The 20888-nt window shown below is 39.2% G+C and overlaps 1 long non-coding RNA gene across 1 annotated transcript; it reads left to right on the plus strand.

Moving 5' to 3' along the window:
• Window positions 1-556: 556 nt before the first annotated feature.
• LOC140849217 (uncharacterized) lies at window positions 557-3065 on the plus strand. The gene is made up of 3 exons (XR_012131087.1): window positions 557-646; window positions 1839-1888; window positions 2623-3065. It is a non-coding gene; the product is annotated as an uncharacterized lncRNA (long non-coding RNA).
• The last annotated feature ends 17823 nt before the right edge of the window (window positions 3066-20888 follow it).

Below are 20888 nucleotides of genomic sequence, written 5' to 3' on the forward strand. Positions count from 1 at the left end.
ACCTTGCACCCATGCCTTCTTAATCTAAATGTGTACCATTTTCCATTTTATCATGGTTCTGCGGTCTGTTAGGTACTACAACACTTTAAATGTCAGGAAATGGGGAGTGAGGTAGAAAAATATGTAAGTTAATGGAGATAGAAATTGTAAAGTTTATTAGTTTAGACTATTGAAAATGACAGAAAACAAAGTCAACATACGTTAGGCAATAAGGATTATTTTAGAGAAGAGTCTGTCTTTGGGCACATTTGTCTCTGGATACTGGACAGCAGTAAGAAGTAAGATGGAGCGCCATGTGGGGGAAGCGTGGAAGCGGGTTCCTTAGAAATCAGGCCTGGCAGGGTAAGCGGAGGCAGAAAGGGGCCAGGGATCAGCCTGCCAAGTGAGCCAGGCCCAGGAACCAGCCCAAGAGGCCAAACAAGTTCCTGGTGAGGGAGGTGCCGAGGCAGCAGTCCGAGGCGGCGTGCGGATTTCGGGCCAGGAGGTGGACCCGGCAGATGGGAATGACGGCCGTTCCAGGGCAGCATCTGCGAGGCGGGGCGGGGCGCGCGGAGGGGAGGCAGCCGGTGCCTGAGAAGCTGCCCCCAGTTAGAAGGCACGTATGGACCAGGCCACGATTTTCTTCGTGACTGAACACATCATCTTGGTAAAAAACCCATCTGATGTGTTTGCTGTGCTTGAGCCATTTCCCTGTAGCCCTGAGCGTGGCCGTGGGCACGCAGTGTGGTTTCTGGGCCCTCCGTCAGCCTGGTGCGGGGATCGCTGGACGAGGAGCATCTAGTCCAGCTGGACCCGGCTCCGCCCCACTAAGGCTTTCTCTAGAATTTCCTGGGAAAAGGTAATTTCTTCTCCCTGGATTCGTTAGCTGCAAAGGGTATTGTAAGCCTATAAATGCTAATGGACAACTTCACTCCCTTGAGGAGAGGGCCAGCCTGAAAAGGAGGCCGAGAAGATGGGAAACAGAGGCTAACAGGGAAGAAGAAGAGCCTAGGGAATGCATTGGCATTCCTGAACCCCGCAGCCCAGGGCAGACTCCCTCCCGCTGTAGATAAGGGGGCCTGTATGCGCCCTCCCAGGTTAAGCTGCTTCCAGGTGAGTCTGTCCTGTGGAACTGCAGTGTCTGCTCATATAGTCACTAGATGCACAGAGCTCCCCCGACCAGGAGAGCTTAGATTCTGTGTAGTGCGTAATTGTGAACCGCTGCCGTTTCGTGAATTACACTAGGATTAGAAACTAGGATATCTTAAGCTAGATTTTATGGGTTTCAATATAATATTTTTATATGAAAATTAAAGAATAGAAAAGGAAAGAATCTAAAGGTTTTAATAAATAGGAAAAAGTTCTCAAAGAAATTGCTTGTTTTAATCTACCTCATATTATAGCTATTTGGTTATTACGGCTATTTAATGATGTTTTCCTAGTCCCTACAGCACAAATATCTGTTGATTTGAAATAAATCAGACTGAACATAAAGAGCTATTAAAATGAAAGAGAAAGGAGAATTGTGTTTATGATTGCTTACTTAGTATGAGAGAGTATAAAACCATTTTGGGATCTGAACCTCATTCTTTTGATCTTTCTTGTATAGAAGGAGACCTCTGTGGCTCTACCCCTTATATAGGTACAGATTCTGAAAAGAAATGTATCACATATGTTTGCTATTTTTGCTTCAGTATTGGTTTTAAATTATAAGAACTTATCTCTGATGGATTGACTTTATTGGTGGTCCTTGCTTGAAAATACACCCATACTAACGGAAGAAAGCAGGAGCATTTAGCCTTTTCTCTCCTCTCTGTTTAGAAAGCTCTGATTTGTTTTTTCTTGTTCCCTTCCTGCAGAACTTTAGTACCAGAACCAGAAGTCTGTCCGAAGAGCCAGGTTTCCTCAGGTATGTGTTACTTTATAACCACTTCAAACAAGAGGCCATTCCAACTGACAGTAGCTTCCAAAAAATGTGTTTCTGGTAAAGTAAAGGAGGACAACTGATCACTGAAGGTAAACAGGTGATGAAATACGTCATTAGTACCTCATTCGTAATTCATTTCTCCTGAAGCAGTTGACAAAGCATCAAGGTTTGGGCCCTGGATTGCTCAGAAGTGCAGGCTTTGAGGTCACTGGAGCAGATTCATTATAACCCAGTGTAAAGTGCAGCCTGTCTCTGTGTCAATTACCAGTGTTTGATAACGGATATTATGTCAAGGTCTGTTCTTTCTCAAGATGCAGCCACACGTTTTAAAATCATTAGGAGTGTCCGCATGAGCTACATGGCCTCAGGGGATTGAGTCCATTTGTTACAACCCGTTATGACTTAAAGATACAAGCCTGGGTCTGAAGGCAGTGGGGACCGGACAGCCGGGGGCTGATGAAAGCACCGAAGTGGAAGCCTCAGCCTCCTTCAGGGCCCCGGCCCCGGCGGTGGTGCCCAGGCAGCCCCTGAAGATCCGGACAAGGCCGGGGCGTGCAGCCAGCAATCACGGCGGCTCCGCGGGGTGTCGCTGGCCAGTAAAGCCCACTCCAGCCTCAGCCTCGCCTGAGAGGCTTATTGGAATGAAATGCTTTCTGCTGGAATCTTTCTCTGCTGGGGCATGAAAATGCTCTGTTCCTTTCTCTCTTGTCTTTCAGAAATCACATGCCTGCTTTCCAATGATCTTTCAGTATTTTGGCCTTTTCCAGAAGCACTTTGTGTCACGGCTTGGCTTACATTCCACCTGCGACCCACCTCGGGAGGGCAGTCTGCACGCCTCCGAAACAGACTCCCGCCTGGCCTTCGGACTGTGGCGCAAATGCTGTCAGTAGAGGTGAGGATACACACCACCGAAGGACATTAAAACGAAGACAAGTTATTCAAAAAGTCTTTGTAAAAACCGAGGGTACAAAAAGGGGCATTCCTTCTGGACGGGCTCCCTGCTCCTGTATTGGAAGCATGTTTAGGCTGCTTGTCAAGGGCCACCATCTGGGACGCACGTCCCCATGCAGGAGTTTAACTGCACAACCCACATTTCTTTCCTGTTCAAAACCCCCCGTTAGGTCAGCGGGAGCTCTATGTAGGGAACAAATGTAACATATTTAGGTTCTCTTTCCATTCTGTAAATAAGCCCTATAGGAAGAAATTTCACCTTTATGCAACTTTCTCTCAAATATTCGGGCAGTCTGTGCTCTGGGAGTCCCAGTATGAGGTGGAATTCATCTTGGGGTTTTCTCCATTTGAAAACGGTCTGTCAGGTGGAGTTGGCATTGTGAAGCTCACATATATCCCAGCTGGATTTTTTTAAGTAACCTGTTCCGCAGACCCTGTTGGTTATAGACTTCTCAAGGCGCCAGCCACTCCGGAGAATGCTGGCAAGAGCTCACTGTTTTGTTTTGTCACAGCTGTACCACGATGGAACAAAATCCATTTTCAAATCAATGACATGTAGTAATGAATCAAATAAAAATTTTGCTTTCTTGAGGAATCTTCAGAGCTACTTTTCACAAATCTAAGCTCAAGGAAGATTGAACGTAATTCTACTCCCTCCTGCAGGGAACAAGAAATCCAAACAACCCCTAAGTGATAACCTAGCTCTGCAGGCTAAGGGCATAAACACTACGGTCCCTGATTCATTCATTTGGTTGCCAGCTTTCTCAGTGTCTCTTATGACTCTGCACTGTTTGTGACCTGCTTTTACACACCCACCCACACACACCCACTCACTACCCCCCCCCCCGACAGACACAAGCACATGATTCCATTAGATCATACAGGACGTATATTTCTTGAATAAAATAAAAATGTAGATCCTTCATTTCTATGTATTTTATGAGAATAAAATATTAAAAATTCCGTACATGTATGTATACATTCTGTTTTCCTTTTCATCATCCATAGCTATAGTAGATAATTATTAGTATGTGTGACAAAGATTTTGAAGATGAATCATTTTGCAGAGTCATTTGATAGAAGGCTCAGAAATGTCCTTGTCATTTTTGATTCCTGTAACCGCTTAGCTCATTGAACATTGTGTCCTAAAAAAGCAGTTCCTGGAGCTTAATGACCTTGTTAGTACTTCCCACTGCCCTGTGCTGCCCCCTGAGCTTTCATATGGTGATTTCCTCCCATTGCCAGCTATTGAACACTATGGAATATTATTTATTAAGAAAATTTCCTTATTAAGGTATGATTGATATACACTCTTACGAAGGTTTCACATGAAAAAACAATGTGGTTACTACATTTACCCATATTATCAGTCCCCCCCCATTCTCTATTGCAGTCACTGTCCATCAGTGTAGTAAGATGCCACAGATTCACTATGTGCCTTTTCTGTGCTACACTGTTCTTCCCGTGATCCCCCACACCATGTGTACTAAACATAGTACCCCTCAGTCCCCTTCTCCCTCCCTCCCCACCCGGCCTCCCACACCCCTCCCCTTTGGTAACCACTAGTCCCTTCTTGGAGTCTCTGAGTCTGCTGCCATTTTGCTCCTTCAATTTTGCTTCCTTGTTATACTCCACAAATGAGGGAAATCATTTGGCATTTGTCTTTCTCTGCCTTGCTTAATTCACTGAGCTTAACGTCCTCCAGCTCCATCCATGTTGTTGCAAATGGTAGGATTTGTTTCTTTCTTATAGCTGAATAGTATTCCATTGTATATATGTACCTCTCATCTTCTTTATCCATTCATCTACTGATGGACACTTAGGTTGCTTCCATATCTTGGCTTTTGTAAAAAGTGCTGCTATAAACATAGGAGTGCATCTGTCTTTTTGAATCTGAGTTGTATTCTTTAATGGGATATTATTTAAAATGAACTATTTCCCAGTGCCTTGGTTCCCTGGAAGGAACTTTTTTTTTATATAATTCCTAAATTTGATTATCATTTATTTTGTTTAGCAACTCATAATGTTCTATGATTTGGGTGAATTTTGTCAACTCATTTTCACTTAGGTGTTTTATTAATCACATGAAAGTAAGCATCATAAACATACACTATTTTGTAAAATCAGAAGTAGGAGATATTTTGTCACCAGTTCAGCTCTATCTCTTAATTAATGAGATTGCATAAAAACTTCAAACTAGCTTTGGCAATAGCTTAACATCCTAAAAGGACTTCATCGGGGCCAAAATAATTCAATCAGTAAGAAAGAGCATTCTTTAAGAATTTTTATTTTAGAATAGATTTTTGACTTACAGAAAAGTTGTGAAAGTGGTCCCGAGTTCCCCTAAAGCCCACACTCACTTTCCTCTATTATTATCATCTTGCATTACTATGGTACACTTGCTACAGTTAAGGAACCAATATTGATGCAGTATTATTAACTGAAGACCACAGTTTATTCAGACTTCTTTAGTTTTTACCAAATGCTCTATCCCAGGATCCCATCCAATATTCTAGTCACCATAGCCTCAGTCTTCTCTAGATGGTGACAGTTTCTCAGACTTGAGAATCCATTCGTACATACTTGACCGTAGCTTTTCCTTTTTGTTTTCACTAACTAGCATGCATTTAGAGGTTTCCAGAAGTAGAGCTGATTAGGGCAAGGATGAGAGGAGGTCATTCATTCAGTTCTCATTATCAAATCAGTTCGATAGATTAGCTGACACCTTTTTAGGAAAAAACCTTAAGAAAACAGGAAACAATTATAAATTTAAGAGTACACTTGATGAATAATTTCCAAGGTCAAAGAAAATATCACCTTGCACCCCAACACTGATCTGACTCCCCATTACAGTGCTGAAGATAAGATTGTTTATTAACTTAGGGATCAACTCTTTTCAGGGCAGAGTCTCACATGTCATTTTTCTGCCTTACAAGATAAAAAGAAACAATTTGTGACCATTTTCTATTTAAACAGAGTCTTAGATATTAGATAAACAAATGTACCAAGAGCATGTATACCCCCAAGTGCATTTATTTAAGTGCCCCAGGCAATTCTGAGCCATCTAAACTAATATAATTCCTTTTACTTAACAGAGGTGTTATCATTCCTGAGCAATGCCAAACTGGTGTTATCTTCTCAAGTAGGAACTGTTAGGGAAATGGCACTGGTTAAAGTGGTTTGTTTTATTTCTGTTTACATTTGTGCTATTCATTTGTAACATTTTAGTTGTCTGAAATGGTTTTAAAAAATTCTGCCTTCATATACAAATCTTATTTCTCAATTAAAATTGAAATCTTAAATTTCAGTATTTGCATATCAAATATTCAGACATGTGATTTCCTAATAAAGAAGAACAATGGAGTACCAAAGATTAAACAGCTTCTTGTTTTTATTTGTGTTTGCTTTTACTCTTAAGACAGTGCCATGTAAACTTGGTTATTGGCTGAGTTACATGCCTTTTCTGTAGACAGACGTATCAGCAACAGTGAATAGCAATTATAGTAACGTAAAAACACACGGACACTCCAAGGACATTTACTCCCGACGTTACTTTACTTTAAGCCATGTAGAATCATGGCTTTTAGGGGGTTGCTATTCTCAAAGTGGGGAAGCATTTCTGGGTTGCCATCATAGTGTCAGGACAGGTGGAAACAGTGAATGGGGAAATGGTGATCATTCTGTGTATCCATTCATCCATTCAGTGAGTCACTGCTATCGAACCAAGGTTAACTGTGTGCTGGGTACTGCACTTGGCACTGGGGGTACAGGGAGAAGTGTGCCCTGAGGGGATATGTTCCAGAAGGGAGCCGTGTATGTGCAGACAAGAAGAAGAGAAAATGATAGGGCTTATAGTAACTAGTGATGTTGAAACCAAAGGAGTGTGGACCAGCCACACAGCACAAGGAAACGACTCAAGTTTGTCCCTACAAAGAGAATTACCTCAATATTCTTTGAAGGCATATTTACACATATGCTTTAGGTTTGTGAATTATATCAGGTTATAGAACAGAGGGGTGTGGGAAATGTCTGATACGTCAGAGGGAGAAACTCAAGGGGTCATGCTGATAATACGTTTCTCAGACTTTTCTAAGGAAAAGCAGCTTGTCCTCCATTGGATGAAACATCGTAGCTCATACAAAATCCAGTCGAGGCTGAACTGTTTTTTTATGCAATCCAGTATTTTTTCCTAATGAAATCAACAGTTCAAAGACAAGAATGCAAAGAGTATGTTTAATATATTTTAATTATTTCTTTACTTTTCTAGGAACTTATACACAATTTATAAGTTCATTTCAAATGGATTCTTAATCTGATGAGTTTCTTAGTGTCCTTAATTATACTGCTATTAGATGAAAATCACTCTCAGGTCTGTAACTGTAATTGATTTCTTACTCAGATTTCTTATGACAAATACTGTCCCAGATGATGGAGACCCACTTTCTGAGGCAGAACAATATTTACAGTGCCTAGATTCTGAAAAATTCACCTGTTGGATCTGAAAGCTAGCCTTGTAATGTCTAGACGGGGGCTCAGAATTTCATCCATGATTCAGGGCCAGAGTGCCTGCAGTATCACCAACAGACTTTCCTTCGGGTCTGTTAGGTTTCAGGAGAGGATCAAACCCGGGGAAAACTTTAGCAGGTACTAAAATAATTAAAGGAAGGTGACTCACTTAAGCAGTGATATGATGTAGATTTACAAGGCCATTCATAACGCACATGCGAATAAGTGGTCTTTTAGGCTGGATTAGCAGTAAGATGTCTGGATTATAAAGAGAGGCACATAAGGGTGCCCAGACTGTAAAACTAGGAAATGGGCAACATTTATTGTGTTGGCGTTGTTTCCAGCTTCTTTGTGATTCTGTTTCTTTCTTTTAGTGATTTTTTCTATCTGGCATCCTCTCTTGCTTATATATAAAAAATATATACATATTATATATATATTCTTACATATTCCTTTCCCATTAATTCTTACATGTACTATTCCTTATTTTATATATATATATATACATATTATATAAAATATACATATTATATAAAATATATATACATATTATATATATATTCTTACATATTCCTTTCCCATTAATTCTTACATGTACTATTCCTTATTTTATATATATATATATATATATATATATAGTATTCTTATTAATTCTTGTCAAGGTATATATAAAATATAAAATATATATAAAATATATATATGTATTATATATATATTCTTACATATTCCTTTCCCATTAATTCTTACATGTACTATTCCTTATTTTATATATATATATATGTATATATAGTATTCTTATTAATTCTTGTCAAGGTATTAACTGAATCTAAGTATCAGGCTATAATTTCTGTATTACAACCTCTCAGAGAACAGTGGGTATTTTATCTTTCTTAGCTTAACCTCCCAGGAAACATACATGCTTATTCCATAAATATTCCTTCTTACACTCTATTTTTAAAAGAGCATCATTGAACTGCTTAATGCTGTGCTTACATTCTGATGGGATGGTGATGCAGTCACAGATGGAGCTGGGGTATCAGTTGGTGACACTGCAATGGTGGGTGACTGGGGTGTGGGGGGCGCTCTGTTGGCTGGCAGTGCTGTGATGGTGGGTGATGCTCTGATGCTGTGACGGTGAGTTCCTGAGCAGTGATGCTGTGAATGCGGAGGCTGTGAGTGACTGGTGTGTAATATTCAGCACTGTGAGGTTAATAGTAAGTGAGTCAAAAATGACTGTGTCAGAAATATCTAAACAATTTCATAGAACATAGATATTTACCACCAAGATGATTCTCCACAGGTATATGGGTGAAAATAGAAGTTAGGAAGAGAAAATATATATATATAGGAAGCTGATGCTATATATTAATCTTTACCAAGGAGCTCTTTCTCTTCATTTCTTGCAGATTTCCAAACTGATGATATGATTTTGCCACAGCCCTCCTGTATATCAGAAAGTATTTACTGTGAATAAATAAATGCCTATTTAAAAATTATTTTTTACAGAAATGAGTGTCTAATATAACTTATGATTTCCAGTGCAATAACTGGCAATTAAAACATATTGCTTGTGTATAAACTCTGATAAATTACATTATTTTCTATTAGATAAACCCATATGTTTTCAAATGACTGAGAATGTACCTATGTAATACATACACATGATTTCATGACATATTTATATTGAATAAAAGTCTTGTAACTATACAATTAAAAAATTATTTCTTAGAATATTAAAATTACATGGTACCTTATCAGATAACTTTTTAAATTTTTTGTAAGCTTTGAGGCTTAATGTATTTCAACTCTGGAAATGCTTTAAATTCAGAAAATATCAGGCCCATGCTATGAATCTTGTGTCCTAGAACTTATACTCTAGGTAATCCTGAGCATTGTTTAAACCAAAAAAGCAAACCCCTAAAACATCAGTATAATAGCAATGTCATTCATGTCTTCTCTCAATTCACAGGAGTCCAGATATGGCAGAGCGAACACTGCCAGATTTCCTTGGACCCAGGCCCTGACAGTAGTTGCTGGCACCGGCCCATGTTATCCCGCACAGGCCCTGGCCCTCCCCATACTCCCCCAGCTCCTTTCTCCCTTCCATTTCACTGACTCCTTGTCTTTTGGCTTTGCTTTCAGAGTTCCAAACTGAAGCTGTCAAGTCTAATCATCACACTTGCCAACTATATATACAAAGGAAAAGAAAATGCCACTGGGACTGCCCTTTCCATTGGCCACTAGGACACCCCCTTTGGAGTCTGCAGATTCCTGTGTGATACAGCAGAAAATGCAAACCACACGTTTTCTTTGCATTAAGAGGTGTTCACTGGGTTTATGTACAACATCCTCAGCTTTTCAAGAGATAACAAAGTTTATGCAGTAATTAATTAAAGTATTATATAATTTTGCTCATTATAGAAATTTAAGGGAGCTTGATGCATTGAGTTATAAAATATAACTTTAAAGGACATTTGCTGAATAAAAGAGTTAATATATCTGGGAAAAGCCACTTTGGTCAAAAATAGGAACTAAGATAATAGGACAGATGTTATAATGACCTACAAATAAATCTAAGACAGAAGATTAATGTAATCAATGTAAAACATTATATGATACAAAAATTAAATTTTAGCTATAGCAATGTAGGGTGACAATACTGTGGTAGTGCCCTTAGCCCTGAAGGAACATGAGTTCACAGTGAAGTATGATGAAGCATCTCTTGGAAGTTTATTGAAAATAAATGTGAGTGTCATTCATCATCCTGTGGGCTCAGGGAAGCCCATATGTTACCCTGTGCTTTGCTAATGGGTGGCAATTATGGGCTTGCATGGGTAACTCATGTCCCCAGAACATCCTTCTGGTGCCACGTCAAGTAATCTGTATAAGCCTAAAATACATAGTTCATGGTCAATGTTTTTTTTTTTGTGCTCATTTTATATCCCCTATTTTAAAAATTGAGAAGAGAAAAACATGGATATTTCTTCCACTTAAGCCTTTTGAAATTATTGTCACACCATTGCAAAACTTACCTGAAGTAAAGACTTGACAGCTCCCTGGGCTAGTTCAGCTCAGTTGTAAACTGGCTCTGATCATCTGCAGGTAAAGTACTACTGCCTTAGAATCTTTCGAACATACATGCAGCAAACAGGCTACAGGCAAGAGTCACCTGCCACAGTCATTTGCTCTTTAAATAAAATACAAAGCTCCTTGATTCTGAGTGGGCATTTATTCCCATGCACACTCTCTATTTCTAGGCTCTGCAGTTAATTCTTTGACTGAATATTTTATTTAACCTCAAAATGATGTAATGTCAATTTTGAGTCTCTTCTAGAATTCCTTACACTTATTCCATTAAGCCAATTTTTAAAAAGAGGCAAAAGGCTAATATTAGCTTTTCTGCTAACTTAGGTATAGTGTACCTCTTGGTTCTTAGTGCCCCTATTCACAGAAGACTCTAAGGTCTCTTGTAATGCTGACATGCCAAGTCTTGATTCTGGAAAATCAGTTTGAAGCTAAGTTCAGATGCTTCTCGGCCTGTCTCAAGCCAGCACACACAGGCCTGTGCAAACATACCTTCAGGTGCTTGGAAAATGTTCTCTCTCAAAGGGACTGCTTTGAGGAGGCCTAACTATGACTCTACAGCAGGAGTTGGCAACTTCTTTCTGTAAATGGCCAGAATAGTAAATATTTTAGCTTTAAGGGCCATAAGGTCTCTGTCAAAACCACTCAATTCTGCCATACAGGCTTGAAAGCTGCCGTGGACAATACACAGATGAATAAGCTAGGTTGTGTCCCACTAAGACTTTAAGGGCCTACAAATATGCACACTTTTGGTTTGCTGTATCCCTTAGAGGCAAAGGTCATATGAGATAGATATGGCTAAATAGAGTGGTTAAAAGCACAGTGTCTGGAAACAGACTGCCACTTACGTGCTGCATGATAGTTGGAAGATTCCTTAATGGCTTTCTGTGTTTTAATTTGTTCAGCCATAAATAAGCACAATAATAGAATCTACCTCACAAAGTTATTCTAAAAATTAAATAAGCATTTAAATAAACATTTTAAGGCATGTACAAAGTACCTGGCCCATATTAAGTATTATATAATGATCACAGAAAATGGTTAACTCATTATATGGTGAATAAGAATGACTTTGATCAGTATTTAAAAAATGGGATTTAATGTCTACATGAATATTTGATCAGGATGAATAGTGAGGGGACTGCTGCAATAGTAAAGATAATGAGGAACAGAGCGAGGCCATTAGATGAGTTATTAAGAAGCAAGAATCTAAAAACATAAAGGAGATAATGTCAGGTCTTGACTGATTTGAAGAAATGAGGCAGAGAAAGAATTCAAAATTATTCCTTGCTTTCCATATCTGAGATAATAACGAACTTTAATAAGGAGCCTAAAAAGTGAAATTTCAATGTTGAGTTATTTATGTTTAGGTCATTCCATTAACCACTCCTCAAACTGACTCCCAGTTTGGGTTTGATGTTAGTCTCTGGCATATAACTCTAATGCATTTCTGCATTTGTATTTCCATAGTTGTGTATTTATTCTCTTTCTCCCACAGTAAAGTGTGGCTTCCTCAGGAAAAAAAAAAAAAAGATGGAGTCATGCTAAGGTTCTGGGTAAGTTAGTAGAAATATGATGGTAAGTGTTTCATGGCCAAGGGTTGGAGGGTTCCCCTGGGCAATAAGACAGCTGAGCTTCACTTAGGTTAATTGTATGAATTAAAGAGAGCTGATCAAGACATCTTAATTTAGCTTAGATTGTGCTGGCTGGGATTGTGACTTGTACTAACTTATGATTGATACTAACTGGCATGTAAGAAAGCATGAAAACACTACCTCTTTTCTAGGAATTGAATCAAGATGCCTGATGCTTCAGTAACAGGATTAGCTATATCCCCAATATTACTTCAGAGTAGGAGCTCTGGACCTTCAAAAGACAGGACTCAGTAAAAGGGGCTTCTGGAAAATAAATGCACAAGTGCAGTTCTTGCAATGCTAAGTATGTGTGTATGTGCACATGCAAGCGAAAAAGCAGGAGAGGAAAATAAGATCCTGCTAGACAAGGTCTGCCTACAAACCCAACTTCCAAAACATTCCAATTCCAAATATCATTGGAGCCTTGAAAGACAGTACTATGACATTTACTCAGAATATGTCCCAAAAGACATATATTTTTAAATATGAACAAACAAGTAAAGCAGAATACAGACTATGAAGCTCCAGGATAAATCAAATTCTAGTTAAGTATTAAAGAAGTAGACCAAAAGCAATGTTTACATAAACAATGGCTAAGAGTTGAAAAGTTTTCAGAATGAATAAACATACGGAGTTGTTAAACTGATTGTCCATTTAAGTTCTGTGCAAGATTTTTCTTTCTAAGAAACCTATACCTAGACTGAGGGGGAAAAAGTTAAAGTAATAATGAGTAAAATTAATTACCTGTATAATAAATATAAATATTGTAATAGACTTCTCAACATCAACAATATAAGCCAGACAGTAGGGGAGTAATAACTTTCAAATTACTGAGACGAACGGTGCCAATTTCAATTCTATACCCAGCTATATTATCATTCAACAAGGATCACAGAATAAAGATAGACACATTAAGACTTTACAAACCACATATCGCCTCTAAAAGTACTATAAAAGGTAGAGTTCAACAAGAAGCAAATAAACACAGACAACAAAGAATCAAATGCATGTGCAATGCAGAGACAATACTGAACAGAGAAAAAGTGATTAAAAACATTTAAGGAAATTTAATAAATTATTGATCATAACACTAAAGCTGCATATAATAATAAGAGTTAAATATGCTTAAGTCCTTTTTAATTAAGGGAGAAGTTCAGAGACTCTGAATACTGTTATGCTTTGTTAGAAAAATGTGTAATTGATACATATGCTTAAATTTTTCCCTGAAGGGATTAAAAATATATCATAATCTGAACAGAATGAGCAGGAAAAATTCAGCATCAGGCATGAAATTAAAAAATAAGCAATACTAAGAATTACAAAGTAGGCATAATTATAATGAACAGGGATATTTTAAATGCTATACAGAAATGCAAAAAATTGGGGGCGGAGCCAACATGGCGGCGTGAGTAGGACAGTGGGAATCTCCTCCCAAAAACATATATATTTTTGAAAATACAACAAATACAACTAATCCTAAAAGAGAGACCAGAAGACACAGGACAACAGCCTGACTACATTGACACGTGCGAGAGCCCAGCGCCTGGTGAAAGGGGTAAGATAAAAGGCCCGGCCAGCGGGACCCCAGCACACCTCCTCCCAGCTCCTGGAGGGAGGGAGAGGGAGCCCAGAACTGCTAAACACCCAGCCCCAGCCACCCACACCAGAGCGCAGACACAGTGCATGCGTGGAGGGCTGGAAACTAGGGAAACAGGGCAGCAAAACCTCTGAATGGGTGTCAAAGCTGATACCCCTGTGACAAAGAAGAGACAGTGCTCTTTGAAAGTCTTAAAGGGACAAGGATTTAACAGCTAGACGGAAACAACACAGGTCACAGCCCAGTAGCTGGAAATTACAGGGAAAACTGGACACACTAACCCCGTGGGCAACAACTCTGAGACCCCTCACGGAGGTAAACAGCCAAACAGCCCCCCCCCAGTCCATTACCACTCCCGGCGCTGCGAAAGCAGAGAAACAGCCTAAGGCAAAACATGCCCACAGAAAGGCAGAAAGGAAAATTCCTACACTTCAGCGGGGCAAGACACAAAGACCCAGCCTACATGCAATTACCCAACGCAAGCCACAAGGGGTCGCAGTTGTCCCAGTAAAGAAAGGCCAGTAGCAAGTGAAAAGTTTGGCCCTCCCAGCTGACAGTCAAAAGCACCTATCAACATGAAAAGGCAAAAATATATGATCCAGACAAGAGTAACCCAGACAGCTTCGGCATCTGTTACATCTTCCCCTGAGAAGGAACCTGGGGAGATAGATTTAGCCAGTCTTCCTGAAAAAGAATTCAAAACAAAAGTCATAACCATGCTGATGGACTTGCAGAGAAATATGCAAGAACTAAGGAGGGAGAATACAGAAATAAAACAAGCTCTGGAAGGACTTCAAAACAGAATGGACAAAATGCAAGAGACCATTAATGGACTGGAAAACAGAGAACAGGAACGCAGAGAAGCTGATGCAGAGAGACATAAAAGGATCTCCAGGAATGAAAGAATCCTAAGAGAGCTGAGTGACCAATCAAAAAGGAAAAATATACTCATTATAGGAATACCAGAAGAAGAAGAGAGAGAAAAAGGGATAGAAAGTGTCTTTGAAGAAATAATTGCCAAAAACTTCCCCAAACTAGGGGAAGAAATGGCCTCTCAGACCACAGAGGTACACAGAACTCCCATGACAAGGGATCCAAGGAGGGCAACACCAAGACACATAATAATTAAAATGGGAAAGATCAAAGACAAGGACAAAGTATTAAAGGCAGCCAGAGAGAAAAAAAAAGGTTACCTACAAAGGAAAACCCATCAGGCTATCATCAGACTTCTCAACAGAAACCCTACAGGCCAGAAGAGAATGGCATGATATACTTACTGCAATGAAACAGAAGGGCCTCGAACCAAGACAAATGTATCCAGCAAGAATATCATTTAAATATGAAGGAGGGATTAAACAATTCCCAGACAAGCAAAAGTTGAGGGAATTTGCCTCCCACAAACCACCTCTACAGGGCATCTTACAGGGACTGCTCTAGATGGGAGCACTCCTAAAAAGAGCACAGAACAAAACACCCAACATATGAAGAAGGGAGGAGGAGGAATAAGAAGGGAGAGAAATAAAGAATCATCAGACCGCGTGTATAATAGCTCAACAAGCGAGTTAAGTTAGACAGTAAGATAGTAAAGAAGCGAACCCTGAACCTTTGATAACCACAAACTTAAAGCCTGCAATGGCAATAAGTTCATACCTTTCAATAATCACCCTAAATGTAAATGGATGGAATGAACCAATCAAAAGACACAGAGAAATAGAATGGATAAAAAAGCAAGATCCATCCATATGCTGCTTACAAGAGACTCAACTTAAACCCAAAGACATGCACAGACTTAAAGTCAAGGGATGGAAAAAGATATTTCAGGCAAACAACAAAGAGAAGAAAGCAGGTGTTGCAATTCTGGTATCAGACAAGACAGACTTCAAAATAAAGAAAGTAACAGAAGACAAAGAAGGATATTACATAATGATAAAGGGCTCAGTCCAACAAGAGGATATAACCATTATAAATATATATGCATCCAATACAGGAGCACCAACATACCTGAAACAAATATGAACAGAACTAAAGGAGGAAATAGAATGCAATGCATTCATTTTAGGAGACATCGACACACCACTCACTCCAAAGGACAGATCCACCACACAGAGAATAAGTAAGGACACAGAGGCACTGAACAACACACTAGAACAGATGGACCTAATAGACATCTACAGAACTCTACATCCAAAAGCAACAGGATACACGTTCTTCTCAAGTGCACATGGAACATTCTCCAGAATAGGGCACATACTAGGCCACAAAAAGAGCCTCAGTAAATTCCAAAAGATTGAAATCCTACCAACCAACTTTTCAGACCACAAAGGCATAAAACTAGAAATAAACTGTACAAAGAAAGCAAAAAGGCTCACAAACACATGGAGGCTTAACAGCACGCTCTTAAATAATCAATGGATCAATGACCAAATCAAAATGGAGATCCAGCAATATATGGAAACAAACGACAACAACAACACTAAGCCCCAACTTCTGTGGGACACAGCAAAAGCAGTCTTAAGAGGAAAGTATATAGCAATCCAAGCATATTTAAAAAAGGAAGAACAATCCCAAATGAAAGGTCTAATGTCACAATTATCGAAATTGGAAAAAGAAGAACAAATGAGGCCTAAGGTCAGCAGAAGAAGGGACATAATAAAGATCTGAGAAAAATAAATAAAATTGAGAAAAATAAAACAATAGCAAAAATCAATGAAACCAAGAGCTGGTTCTTCAAGAAAATAAACAACATAGACAAGCCTCTAGCAAGACTTATTAAGAGGAAAAGGGAGACAACACAAACCAACAGTATCAGAAACGAGAAAGGAAAAATCACTACCGACCCCACAGAAATACAAAGAATTATTAGAAAGTACTATGAAAACCTATATGCTAACAAGCTGGGAAACCTAGGAGAAATGGACAACTTCCTAGAAAAATACAACCTTCCAAGACTGACCTAGAAAGAAACAGAAAATCTAAACAGACCAATTACCAGCAATGAAATTGAAGCGGTAATCAAAAAACTACCAAAGAACAAAACCCCCGGGCCAGATGGATTTCCCTCAGAATTTTATCAGACATACAGAGAAGACATAATACCCATTCTCCTTAAAGTTTTCCAAAAAATAGAAGAGGAGGGGATACTCCCAAACTCATTCTATGAAGCTAACATCACCCTAATACCAAAACCAGGCAAAGACCCCACCAAAAAAGAAAACTACAGAGCAATATCCCTGATGAACGTAGATGCAAAAATACTCAACAAAATATTACCAAACCAAATGCAAAAATACATCAAAAGGATCATACACCATGACCAAGTGGGATTCATCCCAGGGATGCAAGGATGGCACAACATTCGAAAGTCCATCAACATCATCCACCACATCAACAAAAAGAAAGACAAAAACCACATGATCCTCTCCATAGATGCTGAAAAAGCATTTGACAAAGTTCAACATCCATTCATGATAAAAACTCTCAGTAAAATGGGAATAGAGGTACCGCAACATAATAAAGGCCATCTATGAAAAACCCATAGCCAACATTATACTGAACAGCGAGAAGCTAAAGCTTTTCCTCTGAGATCGGGAACTAGACAGGGATGCCCACTCTCCCCACTGTTATTTAACATAGTACTGGAGGTCCTAGCCACGGCAATGAGACAAAACAAAAAAATACAAGGAATCCAGATTGGTAAAGAAGAAGTTAAACTGTCACTATTTGCAGATGACATGATACTGTACATAAAAAACCCTAAAGACTCCACCCCAAAACTACTAGAACTGATATCAGAATACAGCAAAGTTGCAGGATACAAAATCAACACACAGAAATCTGTGGCTTTCCTATACACTATGAACCAACAGAAAGAGAAATCAGGAAAACAACTCCATTCACAACTGCATCAAAAAAAAAAATACCTAGGTATAAACCTAACCAAAGAAGTGAAAGACTTATACTCTGAAAACTACAAGTCACTCTTAAGAGAAATTAAAGGGGACACTAACAGATGGAAACGCATCCCATGCTTGTGGCTAGGAAGAATTAATATCGTCAAAATTGCCATCCTGCCCAAAGCAATATACAGATTTGGTGCAATCCCTATGAAACTACCAGCAACATTCTTCAATGAATTGGAACAAATAGTTCAAAAATTCATGTGGAAACACCAAAGACCCCGAATAGCCAAAGCAATCCTGAGAAAGAAGAATAAAGTAGGGGGTATCTCACTCCCCAACTTCAAGCTCTACTATACAGCCATAGTAATCAACACAATTTGGTACTGGCACAAGAACAGAGCCACAGACCAATGGAACAGACCAGAGAATCCAGACATTAACCCAGACATATATGGTCAATTAATATTTGATAAAGGAGCCATGGACATACAATGGTGAAATGACAGTCTTTTCAACAGATGGTGCTGGCAAAACAGGACAGCGACATGTAGGAGAATGAAACTGGACCATTGCCTAACCCCATATACAAAAGTAAACTCAAAATGGATCAAACACATGAATGTAAGTCATGAAACCATTAAACTCTTAGAAAAAAACATAGGCAAAAACCTCTTAGACATAAACATGAGTGACCTCTTCTTGAACATATCTCCCCGGGCAAGGAAAAAAACAGCAAAAATGAACAAGTGGGACTATATTAAGCTGAAAAGCTTCTGTACAGCAAAAGACACCATCAATAGAACAAAAAGGAACCCTACAGTATGGGAGAATATATTTGAAAATGACACATCCGATAAAGGCTTGACATCCAGAATATATAAGGGCTCACATGCCTCAACAAACAAAAAACAAATAACCCAATTAAAAAATGGGTAGAGGAACTGAACAGATGGTTCTCCAAAGAAAAAATTCAGATGGCCAACAGACACATGAAAAGATGCTCCACATCGCTAATTATCAGAGAAATACAAATTAAAACTACAATGAGGTATCACCTCACACCAGTAAGGATGGCTGCCATCCAAAAGACAAACACCAACAAATGTTGGCGAGGCTGTGGAGAAAGGGGAACCCTCCTACACTGCTAGTGGTAATGTAAATTAGTTCAACCATTGTGGAAAGCAGCATGGAGGTACATCAAAATGCTCAAAACAGACTTACCATTTGACCCAGGAATTGCACTCCTAGGAATTTACCCTAAGAATGCAGCAATCAAGTATGAGAAAGACCAATGCACCCCTATGTTTATTGCAGCACTACTTACAATAGCCAAGAATTGGAAGCAACCTAAATGTCCATCGGTAGATGAATGGATAAAGAAGATGTGGTACATATACACAATGGAATACTACTTAGCCATAAGAAAAGGGCAAATCCTATCATTTGCAGCAACATGGATGGAGCTGGAGGGTATTATGCTCAGTGAAACAAGCCAAGCAGAGAAAGAGAAATACAAAATGATTTCACTCATCTGTGGAGTATAAGAACAAAGGAAAAACTGAAGGAACAAAATAGCAGCAGAATCACAGAACTCAAGAATGGACTAACCTGTACCAAAGGGAAAGGGACTGGGGAGGATGGGTGGGTATGGAGGGATAAGGGAGGGGAAGAAAAAGGGGGGTATTAAGATTAGCATGCATGGGGGGGTGGGAGAAAAGGGAGGGCTGTACAACACAGAGAAGACAAGTAGTGATTCTACAACATTTTGCTATGCTGATGGACAGTGACTGTAAAGGGGTATATAGGGGGGACCTGGTATAGGGGAGAGCCTAGTTAACAAAATATGCATCATGTAAGTGTAGATTAATGATAAAAAAGAAAGCAGTTCCTGTGTGGTGACCTCCAATGAGTTCTACACAATGGTATAAAGGGCATGTAAAAGTGTAGGCAAAGGGTCTGTTTGTGTTTATGCAGAGGATCAAAGCCTAATTTGGCTACCCCGAAAATGAACTAAGATACAATATGAAAAAGAACTTCCAACATCAGCACTCTCGGGAAGACTCATGCCAGAAGATGACCATCAAAAAACCCCAACAAAGATCCATGCACTGCTACAGGTTTAGATGCACTCATCCCACCAGTTCCTGGACTTGCCATGGGAATGAAGAAGGAGATATCTAAGCTGGCCTATGCATACAGCAAAACAACAAATTTGACAGGATCTAAACTGTTGGATGTCAACCAAGAATTAGGAGAAGTGCAAATTGTAGCGCTCCAAAATCTTACAACTACAGACTATTTACTGTTAAAAGAACATATGGGATGTGAACAGTCCCCAGGAATGGGTTGTCTTAATTTGTCTGATTTCTCTCAGACTGTTCAAGTTCAGCTGGACAATATCCACCATATTATAGATAAGTTTTCACAAATGCCTAAGGTGCCTAACTGGTTTTCTTGATTTCACTGGAGATGGCTGGTAATTACAGGTATGCTTTGGTTATGTAACTGTACTCCTATTATGTTAATGTGTGTGTGCAATTTAATTAGTAGTTTAAAACCTATACATGCTGAAGTTACTCTACAAGAAGGTATGTCAAAGAAATAATCAATCTTCCCAGGTTTTCTTCCACCTGCTACTTCTATAGCTTTTCTTCTTCCTTCCTAATTATAACCCTTAAGTAGAATTCGTGCTTCATATCGAATTTACCGAGCATCATAATTCTTCCAAGTGGTAAAGACACCTCAAGACAAATGCTGGGCATAGAAGCCACAGGGCATAAAATATGCAAAGAAGTAAAAAGCTAACCTTTTCAAACAATAAGGCTTCTCTCTCACTTACCTACTTAACATTTCCCTGTATGGCCCCGGAAGATGACTGGTTAGCCAGAGACGGGTAAGATTCCTCAAGGGAGGAACGACCTAAGACAGGCACAGTCGCAGAGGGGCCATCACGTGAGAAAATGGGGATCAACAGAGGTGAGGCTTAGAACCTCCCCCCCCCTGTTCTGAGAGAAATCTTCTGCATACGTGGATGTTTTATTGCCCTTGTCTAGTGTGGATTAACACAGTCTTCAGGCACACACCTGCTCATCTACATTTGCTCTCTTACAACACTAAACTATGTTTTCTACCTTTATCTTGTATCTACCTACTACTTCAGAATTTTATTAAAAATAATAGTAATAAAGAGAGAAATGTGGTATCCACATATAAATCAAGTATAAAAATCAAATGAATATTCATATTTGAACTGTTTATAGTTCATAATGCATGATCAAAACCAAAAGCTTCTGTGATGACTGCCCTTGTAA

The sequence above is a fragment of the Manis javanica genome, chromosome 1 (genome assembly GCF_040802235.1).
Source record: "Manis javanica isolate MJ-LG chromosome 1, MJ_LKY, whole genome shotgun sequence".
Lineage (NCBI taxonomy): Eukaryota > Metazoa > Chordata > Mammalia > Pholidota > Manidae > Manis > Manis javanica.